Here is a 27,376-nt window from a genome sequence, read left to right as displayed (position 1 = left end):
TGGACCATTATTATGGACCATAATTTCATTCACATGTGTTTCATAAACACATAATCCTTTCTGGATTACAATCCGCCATCAAAATTATACATTTAATTATTCCAGCTGCTGTGAGAAAATCTATAAATGATCCGCCTCCTGCAGGATCCTCACATGCGATAGCCTAGCCGGGACAACTTCTTTATGTTGACAGACCTGACCTAATAGAGTGGGGGAACTATGATGTCACTTTGTAGGCGAAACCCGGAAGTGAGTGCATTTTAGCACTTCCGGTTCCATCGTCTCAGAGTCAATGGGTTTTTTGATTGGGATTTTGGTTAAATCCCTTAAATAAGGTCCATGGTTCACACAGGCTCAAGATACTTTCACGTTTTATTCTATGACATAAAACACACCAGTCACACCACACTCGTGATTTTTTTAAGCTGTTACGTTTCTTAAAAAAGACGGTTGCTAACAAGTTGCTAAATGGGACTACAGGCGCTGTCGGAGACATTAAACGTCATCACGCCGAACAGTATATCAATTTAGTATTTTCCAGTTGTGGTATAATTTATAATACAATTAAGTTTAGGATAACAAATGAATAGTTTACAGCATTTTATATTATTGTTCGACAATGTTTTTTTTTGCTTTGCCCCGAAATTCGACACATGTCTTTGGAGGGAAGATGCTCGTTTTATGGCTTACTGATGTGGAGACTCTGGGTTCATACCACAAGGTAAATTCATATTATGATTATTACATGTAAACACCACATTTACTGGCTTTACGTGGTGAAAGTGAAACTTTAATGATGCATATAGTGCTTAAAGCCACGTCAAAAATAAATGTGTACGGCAGCATGAAGTTGTTAGAAAGAGATTGTAGAAGCAAGGATAAAATAATATTTTGTGTACCCACCCTAACAAAATGATAGCTGAAATGTGGTACTTTGTTCACTAAAATAAGTTTAATCTTACCATATCCAAAGACTCGCTCACTGTTATTTAAAAATTAAATACGTGGGGATACGTTTTTAATTCAAATATTCATATTAATCAAGGATTTATTGACTTTTAATGCTCCTTATTTCGAAATGTACAGAAATACGTGCTTTAAATGTCCTTTAGTTAAGATTATTTCATTTATTCACTATACTATTTATTACTAATGTCTCATTTCAGTTTTATTTTGGCTCTAGTTTTGTATTTATTCCAGTTTATATGAAAAGGTTCATGTAGTGTGGATTAAAATTCATATACAGTGTAAATATGTTTCACTGAACATGTTTGAAACAGTTGTCGGGAGCGCGGTGGTGGTGACGTTGAAGGCGAGCGACTGTGGTGCTGTAGTTAGTTCATAGCCTAAGTTTAGCTTTTCAGTTCTGGCGCTTTTATTTAGGCTTCAAAATTAATCAACATTATATTATTTTGTGAAGATTATCTTGATGGACAAAACGTGTAAGTTTCATGAACTATGATTGAACACAGAGCTTATTTTTTGCGATAATCCAAAAGCCTATGGAAAAATCCCATTGGTTTTTTGTCGAGGAACCAGTTTCATGCTAACCGCCGATCCGCCTACAAAGTGACGTCATAGTTCCCCCACTCTATGACGGAGTGCCATGCTCGAATTTCCCGCGAAAACCTACCCTTACCACTCAAATTAGAAAACATTATTATACGCTAACCGTTGTGAATCGGGCTAAAGTAAGGTGATAATTTTGAATACTGGCTGGTTATGTACTTGCTCAAATATTGATTTCAGATCATTTTTGACCCAAAAAAGGTAGGGACTGCAGCTTTAAATCCCAAGAATCGATTAGTCTAGCCTGTTTTCAGTTAATGGAAGCAACATGGAAGGGCACCTCCCATCCAATAAATCGCAATAAGCATTGTGTTTTGATACTTTTAATGTGAAATAAAGTCTTAGATTTCAAATGCTGTCCATTGTATTGCAGTATTCAAACAATAAATGCCGTTTTGGCGCTGTTTAATGTGGAGTGACAGATCGCTGTAACGCCTCAGTTCAACAGACGCAGCAGCGCGAGGCGCACGTGAACTGATCATCTCCACATTAATACCAGTTTTAGCACAAAATAAACATGACTAACATTCGAAGGTAAGTTAAAAGAAAGTACAACTTTACAATCTGTATCCTGTCTCATGTAATCGCTCAATTTGTGTTTCAGCTGTGCAAAAACGTCAATATAATGAATTGTAAACAATGTCACTACCTCAGAAAAAACATATTCGGTGACCGTAAACTCATTAGTCAGATAGAAAAATAAACTGTAGAGAGGGGCATATGCACCATATGACATTCATTATAATTTTTACTGTTCTTCAATGTTTAATTTATGTTTGAATAAATCCATCAAGGTTTTATAACAGCCACCATTTAAATGTTTATATATTAAAAACAAACAATTGAAGTAGAAATAGTATTATGTAACTGGGACGTTATTATTGTAAAACTTAATTAAGTGTAATTTAGTTGTATAGCCTACAAATCAGTAAATTTTAACCTTCGATATTATAGTAGGTAGTACCAACTGACTCTCATGTGTATTTTAAAGCATTAGTTGTTTTAGATTGTTTTTCCTTGAGGAAATTTGGCATGTAGTGTACCTGATATATATCCAAAATAATCGATATTGAATCGAATTGGTAATCGAATCGAATCTCAAGCTTGTGAATGAGAATCGAATCGAATCGAATCGTGAAATTTCAAGTCAAGTAGAGCTTTATTGTCATTCCGCTACATGTAGGGGCATACAGTGAAATGAAATGTCGTGTCTCACAGGACCACGGTGCTACATAAATACAGGCATACAACAATGAAGTAAAAACAGTATAAACCTATACACAACTATCCTACTGATAGATTTGACTATAAATATTCTATATATAAAAAAAATTTACCTATACATAAACTAAAAATACAAACTATACGAGTGCTTCAGATAAATACTGTACATGTGCAAAGAGAAACATTGTGAGTCAAGCAGCTGGCTGGGGAACAGTGCAGGATGATTTGTAGTGCATGTAAACATACGTATATTACTGAGTCTTTTTTGGGATTGTATACACACAGCAGTGTGTGTGAGGAGAGTGTGCTACTACAGGTGGTTTGTACAGGCCCACTCACCTGTATGTAACACACTTCGATTGCACAAAAAAGTTCCATAAGCTCTTTCTTTGATGTGGTAAGTTCGTTGAGCAATCTGACAGAGCGAGCTCTGATGCTCCGGTACCCTTCTACCTGATGGCAGGAGCTGGAAGAGGTTGTGGGAGGGGGGGTGGGGTCCTTCACGATGCTGATGGCCTTGCTGGAGCATCGTGCAAGTAAAATGTCCAGGATGGAGGGGAGAGGGGCACAGATGATCTTTGCGGCAGTGTTCACTGTTCATTGTAGGGTCTTGCGGTCAGCAGCACTGCAGTTCCCATACCAGACAGTGATGCAGGTGGTCAGCACACTCTCAATGGTGCCCCTGTAAAAAGTGGTGAGGATGGGTGGAGGGAGACTTGCCCTTTTCAGCCGGCGGAGAAAGTGGAGGCGCTGTTGTCCCTTCTTGTTGAGCGACGTGACGTTGGTGGTCCAGGTGAGATCCTTTGTGATGTGCACCCCCAGAAATTTAGTGCTGCCGACTCTCTCCATGGTTGAGCCGTCGATGGTCAGTGGGGGGTGGTCAACAGAGTTTCTCCTGAAGTCCATCACAACCTCTTTCGTCTTACCCACATTGAGGGACAGGTTGTTAGCACCACACCATTCAGCCAGCTGTGCCACTTCCTCTCTGTAGTGCGTTTCGTCGTTGTTGCTGATGAGGCCTACCACAGTTGGGTCATCAGCAAACTTGATGATGTGGTTGGAGCTGGCAGTGCAGTCGTGGTTCAGCAGTGTGAAGAGCAGCGGGCTGAGCACACAGCCTTGTGGGTAGGGTTGGGTACCGAAACCCGGTACCAATATGGCACTGGTACCTATGTAACCGGTATGTACTAGAACCGAATCAGATCGCAGATTTCAGTGCCTCATTTCGGTGCCGTGCCTGAGCGATCGATTTAAATATTTGTCCTTTGTTTCTCCAAAACGAAAGTAAGAAGCATCATCACCAGCACCTCACCTGAAAAATAATTTCCCGACTGAGAAAATGCACGTGAACTCAAGTCGGAAAGCTCTAATAATACAAGTCCAACACATCTTTGTAGTAACGCGAGCGTGCTGTTTTCACATTCCGACTTAAAAGCACAACTCGGGAAATAAGAGCATCCGAGGAGCGCGTGAATGCAGTTGCACACTTGCTCTGACGGCAGCAGGTAGCCCTGCATTAACTAGCTAAGCTAAACATTCTTAAATTAAAATGCCTAAAGCTAAAATTCTCTTGTATTCACGTTTTTAAACCTGTTGTCCAACAAAAGAGAACATTATAAGCTTTTTAGTCCACAACACCAGTTAAATGCTTCCTTTTGTGATCTGATGTAGTTCTTGTCACAGAATGAGGCAGAAAATATGTTCCATAGGCTACTAATACATCGATTGGCAATGGATTATAAATATACTTAATTATTATGAAAATACCAGAGATGGCTTGAATAACACAGATAAACTATTCATTGTTGTAGTCGAGTGTTTATTGTATTTGTTTTATCATTCAAAACATTTATATCTTGTTTACTCAGTTACATCCATAGCAATGCATTTGTCCATATTGGGGATTTCCTGGAGCTTCATGGGTTCCGCTACTTCTGTGACTGGATATGTGGATTTTTTGTGCGAGGGCCCCCTTTGGCATCCAGTATGAATTAAAAAGACATCATGTGTTTAGCCCTAATAATTATATATTATTCATATACTATTATAGTATCTCTTAATATTTTCAATTAGCTTTTATTTTTTATTTTTATTGATTTACTTTTAGTTTGTTTTAGTAGTTTTGTTATGTCTATGTGCTTTCATAATTTTTTTTATTAATTTTTGAAAAATAATTATAGTTATGCCTAATTTATTTTAGATTCAGTTTTAGTTTGTTACTTGCAAAGACTTTGGAAAGTGATCATGTGATTGGGTTGATATTTATCAGTGTCACCCAGGGCCGTAGCTGGGGTTTGCGGGGCCCCAGTGCAGGTTGTACCAGTGGGCCCTGTTTGAAATGGTTTAATTTGTATGTTTGTTCTGTTTATTTATTTCTGCTATTTACACAATGTTTACGTTTTTTTTTCAAGTTTGTAGGTGTCCACTCCAGGTACAGAAACCGAATAATCAAATGTAAAGTAGCACTGCATAGTCTTCACTGTAAAAATTAAATATACAGTCAAACATTTCTCACATTATTACAGTTTATTTGCTATAATTTAGAAAATAGTAATAAAATATGACAAGAACTCTGAGTTAAACTGTGTCAGGAAAAAAAAACCCATCTTGATAATGTCAGATAACTTTGATAGAAAGATATGTAATGGATTACAATCAACCAAAAATTCAGACAACTGTTAGTATGACAATATTTACACAACTATCAATACTTTGTTGAACAATAAAGCAATGCTTAATTTTGTTCCGTCTGTAAAAAGGTTACATTAGCAATTAAAGAAGAAAAAAAAACACTTAAGCAAAACATGGTCAGGTCAAAGTATAATAATTAGTCTGAATAATTTTTGTCCCAAATTTTGTCAATTTTACTGGTAGTCCACTTTATGAAGAATTTTTGGGTATATTATGTCACAGTTTACTTTATTTTGCTATACTCACTTGAACTATAGTGTCCTGCATCCACTAGTAAAGAAATATCAAAAATTATATCTGGTGTCTGAATAATTTTTGGTTTGACTGTGGATCAGTTCTTGTTAAAACTACAAAGTAATTCAGTCGAGAGCAGTGAGTGATTTTCTTTATTTCATTTTCTTGGATTAACATTAAGGACACCGACAGCAGATAGTAAATTAGGCGTGGTCACTTTAAGAGACGATGCATCCATTATAATGATACACTGATTTCTTTCTCCACTGTTTACTTTCACTTAAGACATACTCTCCGAGATGGATATTTTGACATAATTCTGTATTAGGGGTGTAACGATAAACCGATGAATCTAATGCATCGCAATTCTCTCTGAAATCGATTCTGAGCTTAGTTTTAACAGCAGATGGCACTGCATGCTTTAGAAACAGCTTGCTTTCAGTTCCTTACACACACACACACACACCACTTGAACTTAAAATAATTATTCCTAAAGGTCAAAAAGGTTGAAGCGAATTACAAGAGCGTTCACAGTGGGTTGTGTTTACATTAATCTTGCGTCATAAAAGCAGAGGTGCAAGTACATTGAACCACTCAGTTGAATGCACAAGCGGTCTTCTTCGTGAGTGTTTGAGTGTGCAGTTAAAAACTAGCCTAGAGCGCCATCTGCTGTTAAACACTAAGTTCAGAATCGATTCAAGGGAGAATCGCGATGCATTAGGAAAATCACAGAATCGATCCATTAATCGATTTATCGTTACACCCCTATTCTGTATGTATTTGTTGGTACAAGAGCAAGAAGAGGCAAAATTCGGTGTTCAAGCGCTTCGAGACGCGTCTCTCTGCGTGCGCACAGAACACCGCGCACGGGTGTTGAATTGGGCTCTTTCACATCTTTTTCTGTTTGCATGTTTAACTGCGATTCGTATTTGTTCGTTCAGGTGCAGGAGGACGAGAAGGAGAGCTCGGTTCGGTCTTGCTGTCTGTGAGACGCGGCTCTCTGCGTGTGCACCGAACACGGCATACTGTAAAGATTAAGAGTAGTATCATAGCACACTATTCCAGATACAGCTTTTGCTAGACCCCTTTTTTGCCTTGTTTATAGCCATGAAAGGCTTTTTAAATGTATTATGAGTGCCAAGGAAAAGCTCTTTTTGCGTATAAAGTATGACCTCTCCATAGAGCACCTTCAACTTTTAACCATTTGCAGCATTGTAGTGCTCTCTGTCTATTGACGTTTTTGATATACTGAAGTACCGAAAAGCATGTGTGAATGTTATGTGTCAAAATTAGTCAAGAAAACTCACCCCGTGTTACAACAATTCCTTTGTATTCAGTGCATTCAGGTAATAGCAGTAGAGTTAGTGGTGTAAGGTGGTTACATGTCTAATCATACATGACAGAATACCAAATATTAGGTGCTTACACTCCCAGCTCAATATGAAATGGGATCACAAAGGTGTCTGCAAACACACTTCAAGTGCTGTGAGTCTGTCAGCTCTTAATAAGTGAAAGTGAAGTGAAGGTCCTCGTGAGTTCAGAGCACCTGACACAGAAAGTGACCTCATCAAAGACTAGTTATCTGCCTCTACTATCTGGTGGCAAGACAGAAGATTTGATGATTGTGCCTTCTCTCTTTAGTGTCAAGTTGAGAGCCGATGATAAAAACGTCTCTCTGTCCTGACTGAGAAACAGAGCCAATTGAAAGTCTCGCAAGTCGAGAGCTGCAGTGTTTATAAGAGAATTCATAGACTTCTCATATTCTCACATCAGAAATAATGGACAAGGCTCTCTGTTACTACATTAGCTGTTTATTGAGCTATGCAAAAGTCTAACTTTTATGTTCTACACCAAATAACCAGTAGCTATTAATGTGTGTCACCTAACCTGGTTGTGCTCTCGGCCTTTATTGATTCATTTAACTTGAGTTTTCTCAAAGATTTGTCTCCATGCTGGAGACATCAGGAGAGCTTTCATAAGCCGAGAGTATGAAAAATCTCACTTTTCGAAGCATTCAAACGCTTCATGTCACTTCGGCACTGTTATTACGTTTCCTTTGACCTTTTGCCGTTGGTGCGCAATGTGATTGACTAAGAGGAAAGCAGACAATAAGCTCATAATAGCCTTTAAAACAGTTCAACAACGCTGAGGAGCTCAATCTGCGCCTAGACAACTTTCCTCATCACACTTGTTGAATAAAACATCAGGCTGAGCGCATGCTAATGGCTGACAGCGGCTTCTCTGTTTTGCACAAACAAAACCTTACTCGGTCTGCGTTTTCACTCTTTTTTTTGCGCCCAGGAGTTTTAGCTTTGATGCATTTTACACCAGCCTCGGTGTTGACAAGTTATCTGTGACCTGTAGAGAGAGACCCCCGAAACCGCAGTGCCGAGAATCAATCTTCGCCTTCCCTTTTCGCCTGGAATAGCGGCGGAGCAAACAAACAGGGCCTAAACAATACGATATATACCACATATCAATTACACTAAATGCCTCAGTATCTATACTTCACTGTCTCAACCACACACCGGTTACAAGGCACACACGCTGCGGCGGGACGATAATGGGTCGGCATTGTTCTCCACCATCTGGAGCGCTGATAAGACTCGCCTGTGCATAGTTGATAATAGGAGCCAGCGGAGGAAGAACTGAGTGTTAAACATTTCCTTGGCCCATGAAAAAGGTTCCATTAAGTCCACTGACCCCAATTGAATATTAATGAGCTAATTAACAGATTTATTGTTCTACGCAATTTCTGGAGGGGCCTGTTTTTTTAAGTGCTATTATTTTTTTCTAATTATTTTTTGCACTTTGTATAATTGAATCTTTGTAGCTGCCAGCATCCCAAGCGTGCCTTGGCAATGCAGAAAGGAATTTGGACCTGCGTTTTTTCCCTTTCTTTCTTTCTCTCTCTCTCTCTCTCTCTCTCTCTCCACTCAGTTTGGTTCTTTCCCCAACAACAACAACAACAAAACAATGTTTTCTTCGATGGCAATGTGTTTGTAATTAGGCTTTACCCCCCATGCCCCCCAACCTCAACGGCAGAGCTTAGGCCTATGAATTTTTAGATTTAAAGGGGCTAGAATGTTTGTTCCAGGAAGGAACAGGGTGAGGTGTTGGATTACAAAACAGCAATCAGCGGGGTTACACTCGACTGCATCACTCGGAGGGTCTGGCAGGGCTCTTAAATGAGCATTGACAGCTGTGGCTGATAGATAGCATAATCAGCTGATGAAGAGGATACACTGCAGCGCTGCTCTCGACGGGCTCTTTGAATAGTGCTGCTGCAGCCACACACCGGGTTGCAGTAAAGGTTACCTTGAAAGAAATAAATGCAATTAGGAATGCGAATGATCAACACGGGTGATAAAGGGGGACGGCGAGCCTTCTGTGGAATCCACCAAATCTCGCTCGTGTCGGCATGTCGGTGATGGATGGCATACTCGTGCGAATGTTTTGTGTTTCAAAGGAGATGTTTGAAATGGTGTTCGATGCAAGGACACAGTCTAACAATTGCTTTTTTTGTGGTAAAATTGACATGCGACAGAATTTCAATAACTGTACGGGCATAGCGACCGGAATAATCGCAGACGGTCTGACAAGCGCACCTCCGTTTGAAATATGTGGTGGGAGATTGGAGGGACGTGCGAGGGAGGGGGGCCGCCGGTGATGACCTTTTGATAACTACAATATGATTATTATTGCATTTTTTGCTATCTGCAACTTTGCTTAATTCTATTTATGCCCAGAATCCAATTCCGCCCAAATAAAAGCATCAATTTCTTTCGGTTACTCCACCAATATAACTTAGAATAATGAACTCATTTCGCTGTTATATGGAAATAGGGTCTCATTACAATAATTTTGCCTGATACACAAGCCAGCTGATATTAGGAGCCGGGCCCTACAGTCAGAGAGGTTATTATGCTATACATCACAAACTGCATTAGGCTCATAAAACCTGTCACCAAAAAGGTTGAGAAGTTGCAGCAGCCAGCCCTGTGGCTTCACATGTCTCCTCTAAAAAAGGAGACTCTGATGAATCAACCATATAGAAGAAGCTGATTAAAAAAAATCATTTCTGATTGTTCACGATTTCCATAGACATTAGGGTTTCTAGCATCTCTTCTGTTCGAACTGAAATGCAGTGGTTTCTTTCCCATCAGCTTCTAACTCCATAGTGCTTTTTTCTTCTACTATGTTTAGCTTAACAGAAAAAGACAATTTAATATAGAGCATATACAGTACACTACTGTTCAAAAAGATTGGGGTTGGTAAGTTTTTAAAAGAAGTCTCTTATGCTTGACAAGGATCGTCATTTATTCATGTGGTGACAAAGCTGAATTTTCAGCAGTTATTACTCCAGTCTTCAGTGTCACATGATCCTTCAGAAATCATTCTAACATGCTGATTTGGTGCTCAAGAAACATTTCTTCTTCTTATCAGTGTTGAAAACAGTTGTACTGCTTAAAAGTTCTGCGGAAAACCTGATACTTTTTTTTTTTTCAGGATTCTTTGATAAATAGAACTTTTAAAAGAACATTTATTTTAAATAGAAACCTTTTTACATTTTATAAATGGTTTTTTTTTTTTTTTTTTACCTCACATTTGATCAATCTTTTATGCTCTTGCTGAATAAAAAAAAAAAAAAAATATATATATATATATATATATATAGAACAGTAGACTCCAATGTACTTAAGTATATCTTTAGTTGGTCCTCAGCACTACTTCCGCACAATTAAAGTACATTAAGCACAACATTAGTTGTTCCAATTTAGCAGACTTTAAGTATACCAGTTTAGTATATCAAAAGTACAATTGCAGGGTATTTTATTAAACACAATATTTAAAAGTATTTGTAGTATACTTATCACCAAATAATTGTAATACATTTTAGTATGTTTTCACTAGGGTATGTACATATGTGAATGAATCAGTGTTTTTGAATTAATCATTAGAGTGAATGATTCAGTGATTCACTCATAAAGATCACCGTTTGTTTTGTTCCTGAACGAATCAGTATTGTTGAATGAAGGACTCGTTGAACTCCCTAGAGTCTCTTACAAATCCCCATCACTAATATATTTACAATATATATTTCTGTTTTATAAACTAGTATATTAAAAAAAACAATTAGTTTGGCTCATGTAAGCTAATGTATAAGAGAATCAAAGCTTTAAGCACCAGATGCTGGTCCTCAGTGGAAACTGTAATGTGGCATTATTTTAATTACTTCATTTCCATGTAGTAGGCTGCTTGGTTCTTGACAGTTTGTCATAGTTCTTTGTGTTGGGCGGCGAGGAGCGGATGGTGAGAGCGATGACATACATCTGCTGTTGATGTGAAATCACTTGAAGGAGGTGTCGAAAAATTTGGCTGTAATTGCCAGAGCAAGGAGAGACTTTTTAGCATGCATCTAGAAAGAAGAGCAACCAAAGCTGCACCTTGGCTAGTCAAGAGTTGGAGACAAAACAACAAAGTGCAATAATTGTTTTTCGAGCTGCGTGCCAGCGGGAATGTGTGATGCTAAAAGCGATGCTTTCTTCCCCTCAGAACTCCCAGCAGTCAGATGTGGTTCTGCAATCATTACATGTTGTCTCACAGAAAGTAATCTTTGGTAACAATCAATTACAATACATTTCCCTCTTTTGTCAGTACTTCGCATTCTGTACGGTGAAGCTGGTCTGCTAAACATACTCTTTCAAATATCATACAATATATTCATAGGGAACATGGAGTAGTTAGGCTTCAAAGTTGTGATTTATAATTTAGACTTCCTCTCAGTAGGGGAAATGAGGATAAAGCACTTTTTTTTGTCCCATTATGAATGAATGACTATGTTGTTCTGTTTTTAAGATGTCTGTTGTGGCTCTGGTGCTCTCTCAAAGAAATGGCCATAATCTGACTGAGGTCATGACTGTAGTCTGAAGGCAAATATAAGGCTATATAAGGCAGTTTCATGCTCTCTTTGCTGGTCGGCTGACATTGGAACGTTCCACCACTAATTTGCAATACGAACTCAGGAATGTCTTGCCAAATGTATTACTGGGACCAGTAAATTCCTGACTTCACCATGCCACAGCATTCTGGCACAACCTTTGGGTTAATATTAGACCCTGGAAATGAATGCACCATGTATGAATTATGAACCCACATTCTATATTAAAAGAAATTTTAGGATTAATTCGAGCAGCTGGTATGTGTTAAATGTAATCAGTGGACAGTGATGCAGAGATTCAGTTCCAAGGCCCTGTTTAAGGAAATATTTCAAATTCAGTACAGTTAAGGTCAGTTAAGAGCATATGTGGGATAATTTTGATTGCCACAACATTTTGACTTGTGCCTTTCTTTCTTTCTTCCTTTCTTTTTTTTTTTTTTTAAAGCTGTACCGAGGCACTTAGAATATAAGTAAATGGGTCAATATTTGAAGGAAATGTGAAACTTGTAATTCTATAAATGCACCCAAATTCTAGTTCTAACATATATTTGTATGCTGTTTTTGTAATTTTAGGGTTTTAGGCATTATGTCATGGCAACAACATATAAAGTTTGTATGCAACTTTATACAGAAAAGATTAGAAAAACATTTATTTTTTCTTTTCCTTTCATACTAAATTCATGTTAACAAGTCGTAACTATTACTCAATCTGTGTCTATATTTTGGGACAAGATGAAACTCATATTGTGACATACATCCGAGTAGGAGCAGATTATTCAAAAAGTTGTTGCTGTTGATTAAAAAATTACTGGCTCAAAAAATAAGAAACATCAGTAACATTCACTTTGAAAACTGATGGGATGAAAATTCATTTTATGCCAATTTTAATGTTTATGGATTATCCATTCTAAGTGCCTTACTCAGGTTTTTATTTTATTTTTTTAAATAATGGGTTAAGTAGAAATAATTTTTTTTGCAGTAAATCAGCATTAAGTTCTGTTGATTGAGCTTAACTTTAACATATTGAACCCGCAATATTACTTTATAGAATGTGTGAATTTGATCCAAGTATATTATTTGTAATTACGACACAATCGTTCCTCTGTCATTGCCTTGTACCAGGGAGGGGGAGGAATGCAATACACTTGGATTTAGGGCTAACATTTCAATTACAGACTTCATCAAGAATGGTAGCTTATCCCTCATAATTAACATAAAATGGAATATATCATCACGCAGCGATTCTATTTTAGAGCAATCAGGGCGCAATTTCCATTCGATTATGAACATGGTTTACGACTATACTGGGCGCCTATTGAAAGCTAATTAATTTGCAGTGAGGACAATTATCAGGGAGCTCATCATTTACCACTGTACTGGAAGCCCCCCCCCCCCCTCCCCCTTTATCCTAATTCGGTTCCCTCAGTCGGGGTGCCGGGACTGAACGAAGCCTGTGTAAAGGCGCTGAATGTCAGTGAACCATAGCTATGCAGAGGGAACAGAGGTGTTGGCCAGAGCTCTGCTTCCTCTTGGGGTTACTGCTTCCCAAGCACAAGCCAACTTGTACGCCTGGCTGCCTTACAGCTTGAGCACTACTGTAGTGAATGGTCCACAGATTGCTCCATTATTTCAGGACAGCAGCAATGCAAGATGGACTAAAGAGCCATTATCTGAGTGAGTGAGACCATCGGAACTTATTACATGTGTGACCTTTAAAAGCCTTTCCCCATTACAGATCTCAGGTGAGATTTTACTGGAATCAATTTTTTATACTCAGCCAGATGGAGGCCCCCGCACAAAAAAAGGAAATGAAAGAACAAATGAGCAAGTGAGCAAGTGAATGAATGCGTGAGCGAGTGAAAGAATAGCCCGGTTCTTCGTGAAAAATGCTCTCATAAAAGGAATCCACCAGAGCCGATGGAGATGGGCAGGATTTTAAAGCACCTCTAATGCTTCTGCGCCCTTTCTTCGCAAATTAAAGAGACTTTGAACTGGCTGAGGAAGATGCTGAAGTATTGTGCTTAATCAAGGTAGAAACACAAAGCCCCCAAAGGATCACATCAAAAGGTGCATCCCACTTTGTGCACTATTTAATCAGTTAAAACACAGATGGCAGCCTGCCTCAATTAATTAATCATATATGAAGCATCCAGTACCTGTGAGCGGAAAGTATGTCAATGCTTCCGAGATCTAATTTGGATCCCGACGTACCTCGGTATTTGTCTACAGAAAAAAGACCCGCAGTTAAAAAAACTTCTTTCATTTGTGCAAAAAGTGCCAAGCGTAGTTAGTGCTTGGTAAACTGTATTGTAAAAGTTGCAGCAGCGTGCAGCCTTTGAACCTCCTTATCCCCCTCTGACTGACAGCTTCTCATTTGACTTGGCTCTCATTGAAGAACAGTGCTGCTGCTTACCCTAGATGTATGGCTTGAATTTCATTTTAGGCCCGTTAGTCGTGTACCTGAGGGATATAAAAACAGAAGATATGCACATTATGTGTGCGTCTCTCTGTAAGAAAAAAATGAAAGGCATATCTGCTTCAAAGAAAAAATTATTTTATAATTAGCCTGTAAAATTCACTGACGGCGAGAATATCAATGCAAAAACGCCTGTCAACAGACTTTTCCGTCTCTGGTTTGTTGAGCTTTTTTGATGAACCGCATTTTTGAGGGAAAATAGGAAAATGTCAACTCCTTTAAAGATCTCACAAACCCTCCATATTAACCTTTTTTAAATCTGGAGACTTCTGAGTAATAAGATGGAGAGGTGAATCAACACTTTTCTTCAGAAAATGCTTCACGTTTTAAAGGGATATGCCAGCCAAAAATAACAATTCTCTCGTCATTTACACACCCTCATGCCATCCCAGAAGTACATGACTTTTTTTCTTCAGGAGGACAATGTTTTTTAGGAACATTTTTAGAAAAATAATCCATCTCTGTGAGTCTGTATAATGCAAGTGGACATATCCGTAAAAGCTGACGCTTCAAAAACCATGCAAAACAAACGGCTGCAATCATTGTCTTCTGAAGCAAAGTGATAGGTTTGTGTGTGAGGAAAAATACTAATATTTTAAATTTTTAAACCATAAACTATTGCTTTCAACCAACTGTTAAGGTCATTGCACACGGAGTCTGAAATTTTCGCACGGTAAAAAATAAATATGACCTCACCTTTGGTAAATCACGTTTACACACTGCCTCCGAAACTTTCGTTTGTCATAAACGAATTTGGATCAGGTTCGATTTTCTGCGTTTTCGCATCCGTAGCAAGCATTTTGATAGGAAAGGATGACGAATACAAACATTTTTTTTAAAAACGCAAAAGAAAATTTCGGACTCAGTGTGCAAAGACCTTTAAACCTGCATCTATATGAGCATTATATAGACTCACAGAGATTATTTTTCTAAAAATCTATTCCACAGAAGAAAGCCATATACATCTGGGACAGTGTGAGTAAATTATACAAATTGTATTTTTGTGTGGAGGATCCCTTTTAAGAGTATGTGTCTTATTGCTTTGTATGTTTGGTTCATGGTTGACTGACCTGATTGGGCGCTGATGTGGAGGTATTGGTATGGGCCGTCATATGGCGACAATGTTTCTACCACATTTGTCATCCTGCAACTCCAGTATATTGCTGTCCAGGTAATCAAACTACTTTGGAAAGTCTTGTCACCTTGTAAAAGTAATTAAATTTCCACGAAAGCACCATGAAGTATGTTTAAAGGATTATAAAAGTGAGGGTAATGAATGTGGACATGAGGCCTGGAGCAGGGAGAGAGATGGATATGTTGTAAAACAGCAGCTGTGTGGGCCTTTGAGTCTGGACCCGTTGCCCTACGCTAACATCAGGGGTGGCCCTGTCATTCTGAGCGAGGACTCCCCTGTTGAAGAAAACATCTTAAACCAGCTTAAGCTGGTCTTCTGGTCTTAGGTGGTTACCCAGCCTGGTCAAGTTGGTCTATTCGCTGGTTTTAGAGGGGTTTTGTGCGCTTTTCAGATGGGAGACCAGCTAGCCGCCTAGCTAACACCAGTTTTGCCAGGCTGAAAGATCAGTTTAAACCAGTTTCCAACCAACTTAAGGCCCATTCACACCACGGATGATGCTTGCAGTCTAGTATTTCTCTTGTGATTTTTGTTTATTTTCTCTTTTTTTTTCTCACTCACGCACAAATGTACCCTAACCACAATTTCAGAGTTGCGATGAACTAAGTTTCTTTATTTCTCATACCCACAATTCCAGCGAAGCTCAATAAAGTAGATTTATAGTTCAGGGCTGGCTGAGCTCAACTATATGGAAATGACACATATACAACAGTAATGTATCTGATCCCTCGTCATCTCCTGTGATCTATGGAGCCCTGTACCTTGGTCTCCCCTCCTGGAGGCAGTGTGTACCCTGCAGATGGTGCTGTTTTAAAAAGGATGGCACCATGAAATGCAGTTCCTGTGCTCAATTCTGCACTCTATCTTACTGTTAGCACTTCTTAATAAGCTCTGTCTACTGTATGTCTGGCTGATACGGTTAGTCAACCGGCTACTCCATTAGTTTGTGCTGCACCAACAGGAGTGGTTTACAGCTTTGCAGTCGTTTTCTACTTTACATCTTGAATGTGTCCTCTTAAAGGCGCAGCTGTAACATGTGTTCACAAAGTCTGAACATCAAAGGGAGCTTTCAGAACGCGTCGTGGCTATTCTTTTTCATAGAAACAGATATTGACGAAAACATCAACAAACTAAAGACCCCAGAGGGCAGGAGAGAGCAGAAGTGCTTGTGTTATTAAGGAGCTGCAGGACTGCAGTGATTGAGTACACTGTTTGTGCATTAGCAAAGTACAGCTGTGGTTAAATGAATGTTGCATCAAAGCTCACTCAATCAGCAGCAACACATGCAATTATAGCCGGCTCAGGAGCGAGGCACGCCATGACCCCAGTGCTGAGAAATAATTTACAAACAATTTACAGTAAAAAAAAAAACACTTGGCTGAAAATACCACACCTGGGATCAGTTTCATGAATGACGGGTTATTGATAAACTCAGTTGAACTGGCCACACAACAGGAAGTTCATTCAGAATGACAGACATCTGTCTATCTGTCTGTCTGTCTGTCTATCTCTGATTCAGTCTATCTACATAGCGTTCTATCATTCTATCTACATTTATAGCTCTTTTCTATCTATATCATTCTATCTATCATTCTATTTCCATTGTTCTATCTATATCTATGGTTCATTTTATATTTATCGGTCTATATCAATCATTCTATGTAGCATTCTATCATTTTATCTACATCTATCATTCTATCAATATCTGTTTGTTTTTTTTCAATCATTCTGTCTATATACAGTATATCGTTCAATCTGTATCTGTCATTCTACCTATTGTTCTGTCGTTCTATCTGTAATTCTCTGTCTGTTAGTCCAAGTTAAACTCTTTTACACATTATTTCAAACAAAGTTATATGAAATTCACTTCATTTTAATTTGAATTGCAATTGCCATCTTGTTTGCCACACCAGAGGCAAATTCAAGATTTGAATTGAAATGCCAGTTTAGTTTGGTTCTGACGCACAATCCTGGCACCGACGTTAGGCGAAGAGTCTTTCGCTGGATTAACGGATGAAATATCTGACTGTAACTGCCCGAGCTCACGTTGCACTCTGGCTCGTATCAGTACTTAGAGCAATAGAGGACAACGTCAGCCCGGAGAGAAACTTAATCAACAGTAATATATACAGTGCGCCCCGAATCCATTCTCTATATCCAACAAGGTGATTTTCTCTCTCTCTCTTCCTTTCTTTACGAGAAAGAGAAAATTGCACATCTAATGAAATCCAATTTTATATTTCATTCTGAGGAGCACAATAAACAGAGAACAAGCAGTAAATAAGCTTTTCAAAAAGCTGATTACCAAAGCAATTTATTGCCAAGTCCAAAACCATAGCAGAGCAGAGATGTGTTGGGGTTGAACAGGGGGGGCTTTCTTTTCTCTCTTTTACCTTTTTGCCTGCTGCGTTGTTATTGGCCAGGTGTGCGTGCGTGTGTGTAGGTCTCCGTGTGCGAGTATATTTATTTATCCGTATGCGCTCAACTTTTCTGCGAATCCGTTGTTTTCCGATGAAAATAAAAGAGGGGTTTGTGATTGGGGTCAGCCCTGCATCCATTAGAGCAGCAAATGAAGTGGAATTCAAGGCTCCTCCATTACCGAGGCCTTCTCTCATTGTTCCCGACTGCTTTCCATACAGCAGAGTCCCTCTCTAACCCAAGGCTGATTGCAATAATGATATTTTCCCGCCACAACAGTCCCGACGTTTCCCTGATTGGAATACATAGCCAGCGTGCTCCAATAAATAGGCCTCACCTGTCCCCTGCCCCCTCTGAACAAAGGGTCCTAGCCTGTGCTTTGAGACAAATTGTCTCCCAGTTACAGCTGTATCATATTATTCTGTTGAGCTCATTTACTGGAATAGAAAAATGATAATTTCATTGTATTGTTTGTGTAGTGGGTCCACTGATACGGCCCTGCTATTCATGAGCTTTTCATTATTGGATTTGGATTTGAGACGTCTGGTTGAGCAGATCTTTGTCCTACAGGATTGAAAACGTATTGTCTCTGTATAGCCTCATCAAAGCGACTACGTGCTGTCTACGACTTGACTTTAGATGCGCGTTCGCTTTTCGCCTGCGTTTTGCCCCAATGTGTCATCAGCATTCAAAATAGCGCCCAGCTAGCTCAAATAGGAGACGGACTGAGAACGGCTAAAAGGGGGAGGGTGGCTAATGTTAGAAGAAATAAATTGAGCCGGCATACGGCGCGGGAAAAGTGCACTGCGCAGATTATTCACAGTTATATAATGTACTGGGAGAGAAACAGGCGCTTCTCATTTTGGTCACTTATCCCTCATTGTAGAGGGGCTGTATATTTCATTGCTGCTGCAGCAGCTTAGAGGATACATTTCAAAGCAGCAAATAAAAATTGGCTAAACTTCCAAAATTAGCACTTCAAAGTCAAACATGATTTGCAGCGAGGCAGAGGGGGGAGAGAGAGAGGAGGGAATGTGACTGAAATTTCTTCTGCGTGTGTGTGTGTGCAGGGACTAGAGTACAAAACGCTCTGTGTAGACCCTAAAACCAATTTCTAGGCAAATTGGTTTAATTTAAGAATGAGATCATAGAATAAGCAAAATGCTGTGGGGGCAAGTTTATGTATTTCTGCATTTATTTTGCCTCTCCTGCAGTCTGTCCGTTTGGAAGGGTGTAACAGGAATAATTTCACCCAGGGGTGCACAAGCAGGTCAGCTTCATATACAGCGTATGTTATACATATTCTACAATGGAGTACACAGTCTCAGTCCGACCACTTTTAATAACTTGTGTCTTTGATGTTGAACGCCTTCCTCTGTTTTGATCACTTTGCTTAAAACTTGACATAACTGGGCATATCGGGAACTAATGTGTAGTTGAGGGGGGGGAAAGAAAAAATATATTTTGTAAATATTATGTTGATGAAGAGACAACATAGTGTGAATAGCAAATCCTCTGCTATCATGTCAGTCCAAACAAGGCCATAGTCATATTATTCATTTGTTTATTTATTTATGTATTTATTTGAATGGTAAATTCATGCTAGAAATTAAATAAATATTAAATATATTTAATGAATCCTGGCAGAAAGCATTTATTGGTGCATATTACCATTTATTGTTTATAGTTTAACTATACTCAGTAAAAAAAAAAAAAAAAAAAAAAAATATATATATATATATATATATATATATATATATATATATATATATATATATATAATTAATTATTATTATTTGTATTCTGGCAACTACAGCAGTTTATTTTTTATTTTTTTATTTTTTTTTTACTGAGTATAGATTAAAAAAATTAACAATAAATGGTAATGTGCACCAATAAATGCTTTCAGCCAGCATTCATTAAATACTGCGTGGAAGCATATATTCTAAGCATGATTTCTCATTCTGGTTTGTACTAGTTAATGCTGGTTTGGGCCACCATTCAAAATACAACATATTGCAGCTTTTATCTGCCCAGGGAAATGCACTGTAGCACAGACAAGGCACCTGTAGTTTTAATTACACACATTTCACCTTTAAATCACCAGTAAGTACATGTGCAGTCATGTGTAAGCCTGTGCATGTGAGGTAATGCTGCAGCTGGGGATGATACGCGTGCGCGTGCGTGCGTGCGTGTGTGTGTGTGTGTGTGTGTGTGTATGTAGTCTTTTCCCTCATTATTTTTCTAGAAAATGAGCAATCAGGCATCTTGCACAGAGCCTGATTGTCTCCCTCTGTAAATCAATCCAGGAGCTGCAATTAAAAGGTACTCTTATGTGGTGTAATTGCTGTCTCGCTAATCCTTTATTTGCACACCTGCCGGTGAGTATGAATTTTTAATGAATTTCTAATTAATGCACATTGTACACTTGATTTATTTGTTAGCAAATGATGTCGCTGGTCTGCTTCCCTGCTGGAGCAGTGTCTCCAGAAAGCCTTCCATCAGCCACAATATAGGTACATGTGCCACAGTTTGGGTGCAAATGTGCACATGTACGTCTGGCCTAAAGGTCAAAACCCATATGCTGTCCATGTGTGGTTGTAAACGTCTCACTGATGCAGGTGGGGAGAAACATTAAAAGTTTATGGTGATTTGGCAATTGTTTGGGTGCCTTTATTGCTTGACTTGATGGCCTGTTATTTTCACATTTGCTCGGTTTTTGTGTGCACCTGTGAAAATGAGCACTGTTACGCTGATTACAGAAATTGGGCTCTTTTCGTTTAGTTTTATGTTTGTGTGGGTTTGTATATTTATTTATTTATTTATTTACTTTTGTGTGTGTTATGCTAGTGTTGTGTGAAATAATCTTTATAGGCAGTTTGGACTTTGCCACACTGACAAATATTTTTCAACATATTTATTTATTATATATATATGTATGTATGTATATGTATGTGTGTGTGTATATATATATATATATATATATATATATACATACACACACACACACACACACACACACACACACACACACACACACACACACACACACACACACATGTTCGTTTTGTGAAAAGTGGGGACATCCCATAGGCGTAATGGTTTTTATAGTGTACTTACTGTATGTGCTATTGCCCTACACCTAAACCTACCCCTTACAGTAGACTGTGCATTTCAACTTTCCCCAAAAAAACCTAATTCTGAGTGATTTATAAGCGTTTTGAAAAGTGGGGAAATGGGTCAATGTCCTGAGATGTCACCTTCACCTTTTAATACCTATGTCATACCTTTGTCATTATACAAATCTATGTCCTGACTTTTCACAAAAACGCGCACACACACACACACACACACACACACACACATATATATATGCGGCTGCTGGTCTTTCAAAGAGGGGAAGCTCATTTTCGGCCTACATCATAAAAATTGTACATTTATTTATACGTAAATTCTGCCTTACATTCCTTTTCAAGAAAATGCTCTGTGACCCTGTCATACCAACTAGGCGTCTTCTCCAGTGACGCTAGCCTAGCCTACTGTATGAATGAACAAACAATCTAAAACTAAAGATATTAAACTCGACGGAGGAAATGTGGGAATTAGGTTAAACTGAAACAAGGAATGTGGTGTATAATAGGGTTGTCACGATACCATAAAAATGTCTTACGATACTATACCAGCTTAATTTATAATTCAATTCTACAAAATGAATCAAAATTTAATAAATAAATAGATGTAAGTGAAAACAGACAATATTTTTCTGTGAATACTTAATGTGAATGAATGACTGGCTATTGTTATCCATGAAATGATCTAAACAAAACTCATCTTAGCACTGCACAGAAGCTGCATGAAGTGACATTTAGATGTGGCATTTATTCATTTAGACTGCATTTATAATTACATAAATAATGTTATGAGATTAATGTTTTAAATACTAAATTCTGAATATAGAAAATAATGTAATATGCCTACTTTTAGACGGGAAACTTAAAAACGGCCAGCAGGTGGCAGAAGTTCGTGATTGAATCACTGAGTCATTCAAATGATTCTTTCAAAACGGTTGAATCCTTCAGGAGCGAATCAAATGACTGTTTTTTATGAATGGTTCAGTGACTCAGTGATTCGCCCAAATCAACGTGGATTTGGATCGAACACAAACGAAACAAAAACAGCACTCTTGCTCGTGTCGTATTGCTTAAGTGTCAGGAGTATTTTTTGCTCTCATATCTTGAAATTTCCGAGTTAGCAGCATGTTTATTAAAACATAACATTATAAATGAATTAAAAAATGTATAATGATTGATAAGAACCAAGTGCAAAGCCGCGATGGGACTGAGCTCCAATAGCTTCAGCGTCAGCGACTTTTTATAGTACAAAATCGCTGTCAATCAAAAGGAGATACAGACCGTCCAATCATCACGCAGAAGCCCGTAGTCCAGGCACGCCCACTCCATTCACCCCCAGAGACGCTGAGCGTCTGTGGGCGGGACATAATCGCAGCATTTATCCAATGACCGTCTAGTTTCGAAGCACTGAAAAAAACTGTTCAAAGCAGCCCCATTGAAGTCAATGGACGCTCGGCTTCAACAGAGAAATACACTGAAGCTACGGGGATGTATGAGAAGGAAATCGAGGCCGATCTGCTATATGTAGCTGATTCTGAACGAACTCGTCTTCGAGATGAACGTGTTCGAACGCATTTTTAGTCAATAAAATGTTAACACAATACTACATATTTGACCATTATTTTTTGACATTATAGGGGAAGCCGAGCTTCCTTGCAGTCTTAAAGAAATCCCCACTTATATATATATATATATATATATATATATATATATATATATATATATATATATATATATATATATATATATATATATATATATATACATATACATGCATACATTAGTGCTGTCAAACAAGTAATCTCATTCAAAATAATGTTTTTGTTTACATAAGATGTGTGTACTGTGTATATTTATGTATATATAAGTACACACACGTGCATGTATACATTTAAGAAAAATGTTACCTTTATTTATGAAATATATTTATATATGATGTAATTTATTTATGAATACAATATATTCATGATATTCATGATATATTTATGAATATAAATGTATACATGTAAAAACGTAAATATTTTCAAACTATATGCTGTATGTGTGTGTCTTTATATGTTATACCGATTGTTTTTTAAAACATAACGGACGGAATGGTCCTGAGAGCGCTGCACGAGCTCGCGGCGCCATCTGCAGGACAGTTAAAAGCGTTCAAATGATTCAAAGCTCCAAACGTGACGGGAGTAGATTCAGCGCTGAAACGTGTGACTCGACCTGGTGACTTTTTATTAATGGCGGTGAGAATTTGAGATTGCTAGTACTGTCATAAAATTCACAACGGTTGTGATGTAATTATATAATAGGCTGTTGTCTGACACGCTACATGTCTGCTGTTACAGTACTGTTTTTAGTTTCGATTCACGTATGCCGAGTTCACACTGCATGATTTTAGCCCGAAATCGGAGGCAAATCAGAGCTCGTTCACGCGAGTGAATTATCAAAGACGCGATCTGAGGGAATCGTAGAAATGTCGCCGACGCCCATGAAATATTTGGCATGCTAAATATCTGGAGCTGTCGGCGATTCACAATCCTGCTGTGTGCAATGATTTCTGACTGAAAACTACATCGGTGATGACCTTCAGCCAATGAGAGACGAAGATACAGGGCAAGGGGAAGTTCGGTGAGGAGTTATAGACCATATCGGTATTTTAATATGTACAATTATATCATACAGAAACGAGCACAAACGCTTGACCAGCCGCAACATCAGCATAACAGTTACTGCAAAATTATTATTTACCACTCTTTGCAGAACACAATCCCTGTTCCCTGCATCTCCCTCCTGCATAATCTGTTTTTGTTTTTGTAGCTGGAAATCAGCACACAGACCATTTGCGGGCTATATTTTTTTAATACTTCCAGTCTAGCTTGAGAACAACGGGCTGAAGCACGCAGGTTCTCGCGTTATTTCCGTATCACTTCTCACGTGTGTTTTGTTGTGAAACGTAGTTTGCGGATCAGACAGTTGTCGGCGATTCTTCCTATTGTGAAATCGTGCAATGTGAAAGCCCCTGTCGCCGATCCATCGTGCAATGTGAACACAGCAGCGACTGAATGCTACCCCAGATAGTCACGCAGTGTGAAAACAACAGCGAAGTTTGAAAATCGTGCAGTGCGAACTCGGCATTAGTGCAAGCTGCACTGCCCTGCGTCTGAGACACTTTAATTTGCATTTGGGAACGTAACATTTGTCATTAGAAACGTTTAGTTTCAGTGTCACACAATCCTTCAGAAATAATTATAATATGCTGATTTGCTGCTCAAGAAACATTTCTGATTATTATCAATGTTAAATACCATTACATTTTATAATATATTAAAATTGTGATAATATTTTACAATATTGCTTTTTTAAAACTTTATTTCGATAAATTCAATAAATTCAGCCTTGATGAGCAGAAGATATTTATTTCAAAATCATTAATAATTGTAAAGTTTCCAAACGTTTGGCAGGTACTTTAATAATAATAACAATTCTATATACTTTACTATAATATATTATAGTACTTTATTATAATATATTGTATTATGATTATTAAATGCTGCTTTTTATTTTTACAGGACAACAGTATGTATTACAATATAAGATATATCAATATATTTGTGCTAAATTTATATTTTTAATAATAAGTGTTGGGAGGCGTGGCCAGATTTTCCTTCTTTTTTGTCTCTAGCCAATCACATGCCTGATTATGTAAACAAAAACTTTTATTTTGGATACGACTAATCGTTTGACAGCGCTAATATATGTGTGTGTGTGTAGCCTATATATACACTGAACAAAAGGCCACTCTAAAATGTGCAGTTTTATCACACAGCACAATGCCACAGATGTCGCAAGTTTTGAGCATGCTGACTGCAGGAATGTCCACCAGAGCTGTTGCCCGTGAATTGAATGTTCATTTCTCTACCATAAGCCGTCTCCAAAGGCGTTTCAGAGAATTTGGCAGTACATCCAACCGACCTCACAACCGCAGACCACGTGTAACCACACCAGCCCAGGACCTCCACATCCAGCATCTTCACCTCCAAGATCATCTGAGACCAGCCACCCGGACAGCTGCTGCGACAATTGGTTTGCATAACCAAAGAATTTCTGCACAAACTGTCAGAAACCGCCTCAGGGAAGCTCATCTGCATGCTCGTCGTCCTCATCGGGGTCTCGACTAGGAATGTGCGGGTCTAGTCGACTAAACGGTGCAGCTCCTGCTAGTCGACACTGAAAACAATAGTAGATTACACGAGAGAGAAAAAAACCATGATGATTTTATCATTCAAATTACCATAATTTTAACGTTACATTTAAAACATTTTAAATAACAAGTTAAAATAAAACTTTTGAAAAAGAATAAATATCAAAATATAAATATTTTTAAAAGCGTATCTGGGCGGAAACTACATTTTTACCTCTACTTATGCCTTTTCTTCATGTCAGTTGCGGGGAGCTCAAAATGACCACGCGAAGAACCAGCAAGGTGTGGGATTATTTGAATTAGAAGGAAACTGAGAAGTTTTGTGTAAACTGTGTAATGTCAAATTGGCTTACAATAACTCTACTGGAGCAATGCGTAATCATATTCAATACAGGCACATATGCGTTAGCTTGAAGACTAGCCAAAGCCAACAAATGTCAATCATGTCATACACTACAACCCGCCGCTGCGGTCCGCGATCCCATCCGTGCTGTCTATTCCTCTAAGACCCACTTCGGTGGAGGTGATGGTTTTCCAGGCTCTTTTCAAAACTGTTTGCTTGCTTGTAGTTATCTCTCTGCATGCCTGTCACTTCAGTTCCTGCCGAGCGCGTTTTTTTTTTTTCGAGAGCAGAATCACCTCTAGTCCCGTCTTTCGCCAGACCACGTTAACATGCTAAATTCACTGAACAAATGCGCATGGTCTGAGTAAGTAAACCGAGCATTGTTTTGTTTTTAGACAATATAGCCAACACATTTTTAAAAGCTGTTTTAATGCTATTCCTTGATAAACTTTCTATTGTTTTTGACTTGTGTTTTAATATGTTGGCTAACGTTATATTAAAATGAAGAATTGATTTTCCATTTCTGCATTGCTCCAGCCGATCTGAATAAATAAACCATGCACTGGTTTATGTTGAGTATATGCTCTTCCTTTTTTTCTGTTTAACGAACGCCTAAAATTAAGTGATGATAACGCAAGGCAAGCATAATCGTGACCTATTTTTAGCAGATTTCATTGAGGGACTTGACATTGTGATGCAAAGATTAAGTATTTCAAGTGTAGGCTGTTACATAGACACACACCGTTTTTTTTTTCCGTTTGCCATTTTTTGGGGGGTTTCTAGCTTTTAAACTAATCGACTAGTCAGATACAAAACTTCTGTTTAAACGACAGTCAAATTAGTCGTAGCGCACATCCCTTGTCTCGACCTGACTGCAGTTCGTCGTCATAACCGACTTGAGTGGGCAAATGCTCACATTCGATGGCGTCTGGCACTTTGGAGAGGTGTGCTCTTCACGGATGAATCCCGGTTTTCACTGTACAGGGCAGATGGCAGACAGCGTGTATGGCGTCGTGTGGGTGAGCGGTTTGCTGATGTCAGCGTTGTGGATCGAGTGGCCCATGGTGGCGGTGGGGTTATGGTATGGGGAGGCGTATGTTATGGACAAAGAACACAGGTGCATTTTATTGATGGCATTTTGAATGCACAGAGATACCGTGACGAGATCCTGAGGCCCATTGTTGTGCCATTCATCCACGACCATCACCTCATGTTGCAGCATGATAATACACGACCCCATGTTGCAAGGATCTGTACACAATTCCTGGAAGCCGAAAACATCCCAGTTCTTGCATGGCCAGCATACTCACCGGACATGTCACCCATTGAGCATGTTTGGGATGCTCTGGATCGGTGTACAGTGGGTACGGAAAGTATTCAGACCCCCTTAAATTTTTCACTCTTTGTTATATTGCAGCCATTTTCTAAAATCATTTAAGTTCATTTTTTTCCTCATTAATGTACACACAGCACCCCGTATTGACAGAAAAACACAGAATTGTTGACATTTTTGCAGATTTATTAAAAAAGAAAAACTGAAATATCACATGGTCCTAAGTATTCAGACCCTTTGCTGTGACACTCATATATTTAACTCAGGTGCTGTCCATTTCTTCTGATCATCCTTGAGATGGTTCTACACCTTCATTTGAGTCCAGCTGTGTTTGATTATACTGATTGGACTTGATTAGGAAAGCCACACACCTGTCTATATAAGACCTTACAGCTCACAGTGCATGTCAGAGCAAATGAGAATCATGAGGTCAAAGGAACTGCCTGAAGAGCTCAGAGACAGAATTGTGGCAAGGCACAGATCTGGCCAAGGTTACAAAAAAAATTCTGCTGCACTTAAGATTCCTAAGAGCACAGTGGCCTCCATAATCCTTAAATGGAAGATGTTTGGGACGACCAGAACCCTTTCTAGAGCTGTTCGTCCGGCCAAACTGAGCTATCGGGGGAGAAGAGCCTTGGTGAGAGAGGTAAAGAAGAACCCAAAGATCACTGTGGCTGAGCTCCAGAGAT

General features: G+C 38.7%; 1 long non-coding RNA gene across 2 annotated transcripts in view; it reads left to right on the top strand.

Annotated features, from left to right (window-relative positions):
* Window positions 1–556: 556 nt before the first annotated feature.
* LOC131544499 (uncharacterized) overlaps window positions 557–27,376 on the top strand; it is an 87,054-nt gene continuing 60,234 nt past the window's right edge. Inside the window, exon 1 of one of the 2 annotated variants that reach the window (XR_009272152.1) lies at window positions 557–721. This is a non-coding gene — a long non-coding RNA (uncharacterized LOC131544499). Of the gene's footprint in view, window positions 722–2,004; window positions 2,104–27,376 lie in introns of those variants that run through there. The other variant, XR_009272153.1, reaches the window with a different exon arrangement.

The sequence above is a fragment of the Onychostoma macrolepis genome, chromosome 07, assembly GCF_012432095.1.
Source record: "Onychostoma macrolepis isolate SWU-2019 chromosome 07, ASM1243209v1, whole genome shotgun sequence".
In the NCBI taxonomy this organism is placed as follows: domain Eukaryota; kingdom Metazoa; phylum Chordata; class Actinopteri; order Cypriniformes; family Cyprinidae; genus Onychostoma; species Onychostoma macrolepis.
This window is presented reverse-complemented; position numbering and strand designations above follow the sequence as displayed.